Below are 5,752 nucleotides of genomic sequence, written 5' to 3'. Positions count from 1 at the left end.
TAAAAAAAAAAAAAAAAAAAGAATTGGTTTGACAGTGCGAAAAACATTCTACCTGGACAAGTCTTTGAACATGACGAGACGCGACCTCGTTGAAAGGCACACCTTTGAAGACCTTAAGATCGTTCGCCGTCAACACCTCGTGGGCCCTGTCTACTGCCAATCTCTCGTCATCCTATATTGTTGACGAGCGTGAATCAGCTTTCTCCTTTCCTGATGTTCGCTGCTTCTTCGAAGCAGGAGTAGGGATCTCCTCAATCGAAGTAGCCGGAGAAGCCGTCCTCGTTTGCTCAGTGACGGAGACTATGGGATTGACGGGAACATTTGGATTCGTAGTAGTAGCTATCCCCTTGACACGCATCGCTTTCTTCCCAATGCTGGATAGTGGCTCATCCTTCTTGTCTCTCATCTTCGCGTATATGTCCTTTTTAAACTTGGTCGTCATTTCTGCAAGAAGGAAATGGTTAGGAGAAAGTCCACATGTGCATAAGGAAAGCCAAGCTTGACGAGGTTAACACTTACTTTTCTTGCCTTCAATACCAATGGAGCGTAGAATGTAAGGAGACGGATCTGGCCCAAGGTGGTAAAAAGCCAAGGTACGCGGGTCTACCAGGTCGTCCCAGCTCTCAATCGTCTGGGCGTATCCAATGGCAGTCTCAACGCGCTCTTTATGCCTGCTCTTGAGCTTAGGCCGTCTCTTAACTATACACAGCAAGGGGCAAAAGGATCATCAACATAGATTAACAGAAACATCAAAACCAAAACGACGAATAGAGATACTGACGCACCTAAAGCCGGGGTCCCCCACCGACGATGCAACCTTGGTATATCACCCCAATCCCTGCTGGATTGAGTCTCAAAATCGTCCCTCGACACAAAGAAAAACCTGGATTTCCAGTACTTGAAGGACGAAGGTAAACCCCTAACAATCCTAGTATCCCTCGTCCAGGGAATTAACTCATAATATCCATACTCCTTGGACTCTTTCAAGCGATATAGATAAGTGAGTTCATTGATCCTGATCATATCTCCGTTAGCAGCCAACCATATCTCCATACAGTTGATCACTATTCTCCACGAATTGGGCATGAGCTGCCCAGGAGCAATGCTAAAATGATCCAAAAGTTCCATCAAGAACGGATGGGCGGGAAATCTAAGCCCACAAGTAAAGGCTGACTTGTAAAAACACACCTCACCTGGAAAAAACTGGCTGGCCCTATCCTCGTCACTAGGTAGACGAACGCGCACCCGTTCTGGAAATTGAAACCTGTCCTTGAATCTACCTAAACTATCCGCGTCCAAACCACACGCCTCCCCGAGGGCGTGAAAAACCCTAACCTCTCGAGGGGAAGAGGCGACTGAGCCTCCCTCCACTAGATCACCGTTTGACGATAATCCAGTCTCAAGGTCGCTAGACCTAACTTCAGACATAATTTCTCCCTCTCTTGATAGACCCTCGAACCAATCGACCGATTGACGTAGCAAAGGCAATAAATCGCCCAACGTAACGCCCAGACAGTTACCCTCAAAAACAAAATTTTCTAAATGTGGGAAATTCCTCAAAGACCCCCCTAATCGTGCAAATAAGAAGGAAATTGAGGGGCAGTCTATCCTAACTTCGGAACTACGGACCATGAAAACGCAAAAATGCAGAAGAAAATGACACTTGCTAAAAACCCAAAAGAAAACAAGCATATAGAGAAAGGAAAAGAGAAAGGAGTAAATCAAAAACCACACATAGTGGCAAAGCAAGAAAGAAAAGCAAAACTCAAAAGGAAAAAGAAAACGTACCTTAAGCAATGGCGGAAAACACCAACGCACGGCGCACCAGTCTGAAGAAGAATCGCAGAACGGAGCTCACCAAGAAGCACTTAGCGAAAGATTTTTTTGTTTTTGAGAAACGAAAAGGTGTAAAGTGGAGAAGTTTTAACCCAAAAATTCAGGCGACCGAAATAAAACGGCGGGAAAGCCAAGGGTCACGAAAATAATCCTACCAATCCACACACAACACATGGCAACCGCGCAAACGACGCCATCACTACGCAGTTAATGCAGCACGGAAGCCCAACAAACACTTTTGGCCCAGGAGACTTTTTATCTTCCACGACCAACATGACATGTCATGACGACCATGGAATCCGGGGGCAACTGATGGGAATGACGAAACCAATAACATCATGACCAGGAAGTCTTCCAGTGACGAGGTTAGACGAGACAGACGAAGGAATGCTTGGACGAGCATATCTTATATACACGCCGCTGATGAGGAAAACGCAACACATTCATTACAGCACAATTAAGTTCAGAACGGTTACAAAGCCAACTGTATAAGCCGTTGGAGCACATTAAAGCCACATTACACAAGACCAGACGTTACGAGGAGGAGCATTAAGATCTCCATAACTACTCCAACGACTATAAGCCAAGAAGGTATGTATATAAAGCCCTCTCATTACCAAGAACAGGGGAGATACACGCATATACTAAAAGAAAACTCTTATTCTTTATATTATCCGTTCTCTGAGATTTTCTTGCACACTAACTTTGGCATCGGAGGCGTTGTGGCAAGCACCACACTAGTGACCATCTTCAAAGGCTAAGGAATCATCTCTGTCCGACGAATAGTATTGACGAGTTCACACTCATCAATATATATATATATATATATAACACTTGCTTTTATTTCACTTAACAAAAAAAAATATTCCTCAGTGGGTTGTTATGAAAGGTACGTAACAAAAGAAAAAATATAGAATTCTACAAAAGTATCACGCAAGCATGGAATCATCAAATTTAATTAATATTTTCCGGTGCATTATTGTTGTTCTTTTGGTGATATCATATCATCACTCTCTTCTTTTACTCACTATAAAGTATATATACCTCTCAAGGTATACAATTACAATGTCAGTGAAAGAGTTTTGGAGTAAGATCAAGTAGTTATAGTTGATTGTTGAATATTAGTAAGATCACTAATAATTCATTGTGTTCGACTCATTGCTTAGGACATGAGAAGTCATCCCCTTGTGTGAACATGGTGGAATCATTGTTTCTTTCCTCTCATTTATGAGTTAGTGGCTATATCCTGAATTGAATGATAACTTGACCCTCAAAAAAATTCAGGCAACCTTTTCAGTAAGATAAATTAATTAGCTAGTGGTTATCCATGTATATTATTTTAACATATCTTATTACTCTTTAAAAAAGTTATTTGACTAAATTACAAATAAATAATTTCTTACCTTTAAAATTTAGGTAAGCCATTCTTTTAGCTGTTTTTTTTTGTTTTTTTTTTTTTAATTAAAATTTNTATTCCCTACTGTCATTCCCTTCTGCCATCTTTGAAGCAATAATAACTGGTTGTCGAATGACCAAGGGCCATCTTGTAGAATATGTGCCATATCAAACTCAGTTTGAAACTTGAATTGGAAAAGATTCGGTCCCACCTTAATAATCTGTAAACTGTTTTCCAATCCCCATGCCCTTCTCAATGTGTTCTTTGCTGCACGTTTATTGAAGGGTTTACATGTTAAAAACTTCCCAATAAGACTCAAGCTACAACTCTCCATAGCCTGCACTCTGCCTTCATCGGAGATAGGGATGATCTCCTCTTCATCAGAGGTCAGCTTCATATTACCCATCACGTCAGCCACATCATCTGCCATACCGTTGAGATCACAAAAGAATGAAAGGAAAAAACAAAAGAATGAAAGGAAAAGCAATACCCTTAGACCCAGGTCAAGGGAGGGACAACTCGTGGAACACGAGGGAGAGAACTCTACGGCTGGGAGAAAACCCTAGCGTAGAGAGAATTCTTTAATAATTATCTATTATTATTAAGACCAAATATTAACTATTAAAACTCAGGAATAACCATTCATAATGCTAGTTGACCAGTGCTTTATAACTCAATTGACATATCCTAATATTTTCATTGGAGATATGTATGGCCTTTTTTAACTATTGAATTATAAAAAATAAAATAAAATAATTCACAATTTTAATTGCCCACAAAGCATTCCTGTTCACCATTTTTCTCCATAATAGTCAGAGACCCTTTGAAGAAGATTCATTTTTAGGTAAAATCCTCTAACTAGAAATTTACCAAAAAATAAAATAAAATAATTCACAATTTTAATTGCCCACAAAGCATTCCTGTTCACCATTTTTCTCCATAATAGTCAGAGACCCTTTAAAGAAGATTCATTTTTAGGTAAAATCCTCTAACTAGAAATTTACCAAAAAAATCATGGTTTCTTAAAACTAGGACAGATATGAATCATTTCAAATTATGGGAATAGGGAAGTTTCAAGTTTTACCAAAAGAATATTTAAATTTAGAGTTCCTTTTTATTACAAGCTTTTAATAAGTAAATTTAAGTTTAGAGATCCCTTTGAACGTATTGTCTAGTCTCATTATTTTAAATTATCCATTTCATTTCATGTACATTGAGAAATCCTGGAAAGTTTTAAAAACCCTCTAATATTTACCAATGATTTTTCTTTTCCAGCAAAAAATAAAAAGCATACACATATATACACACATGAATTTATTCTTGGCATCTTTATTATTCTAAACAATATCCAACCACATTAAAAATAATAATAATAATATTACTAGGAAGATAACAGTAACAAAGACTTGTAACTGATTAATCAAGCACCACTCATAAACTCATGATTCAGCTCCACACAAGCACACATCAAAAACTACGCTAGCTGTTAATCAGATAACAATTAACATATGCAAAGTATAACAAGTCTTAATTAAGGTCGGCCTGTCATTCATTCTTTCCCAAGTTCCTACTACAAGACTACTACTACTTTAGCATCTTTTTAAGATGCCATGCATTCAAACTTCATAGTTCAAATCTCGACGATTGGATGTTTTGTTTGATAGTCAGTCTATGACTGGAAATGAACAGATAGTTTAATGAGTCACATCACTATATCTTTTAATCTAGTAAAATTCACCGGAATCGGCTGCCACAACATCCACTACATAGCTGAAGAATAAATATATGAGACTGATTTCATAATTTATTAACTTGTATAATATTAGTAGTATTTTTTTTTTTTTTATCACTATTAATTTCAAAGATCTATTACTTTTTGAATTGTGTTAAAAAATAAACGTATACAGTTCATTTCTTCCTTGTAGAAAAACAAACCAACAAAGCTTTTCCATATTTAAAATAAATAAATAAATAAATAAAACGAAAACTAACAAAGCTTTAACACAAATCTTATTCAGCACAAAGAAAAATACACAAACAAGCCACTAGCCTCAGCCTTTATAATTGTGGTTTGGCCAAACATATTACGTACGGTGTGACCATAAATTAAATTAACCAAACTGTCTACCAAGAATGGATTTGAGATTAGAAAAAGTTCTCTCTCTCTCCCCCAATGTTTGACCTTTGATCATGCCGTGCGTGAACCGCATTATGATGCGTAGGAATTAAGTAGTTAAAGCGTCACTATCTAAATATGTATGATCAAGGCTGTTACAATTTTCTAATCCTTTTGTCTCCTATAGTCCTATGCTATGTCAAATTTTGTCAAATTTCCATAGAGATTAGAGAGGCTAAATCTTCTCCAAAAAAGAAGGAAAGATTAGAGAGGCTCACTCCCATCTCTTATCCCTACTTAGGTGTCTCTTACTTTTATAACATTTCACAACATAGGTTTTTAACATGATAAACTTTACCATAAATCGTACTATGTGTCCGTTTGGTTTTTTTTTTTTTTTTTTT

The sequence above is a fragment of the Quercus suber genome, unplaced genomic scaffold (genome assembly GCF_002906115.3).
Source record: "Quercus suber isolate HL8 unplaced genomic scaffold, Cork oak 2.0 scaffold_781, whole genome shotgun sequence".
NCBI classification, from domain to species: domain Eukaryota; kingdom Viridiplantae; phylum Streptophyta; class Magnoliopsida; order Fagales; family Fagaceae; genus Quercus; species Quercus suber.
The sequence above is the reverse complement of the archived record's forward strand: the minus strand, read 5'-3'. Positions refer to the sequence as shown.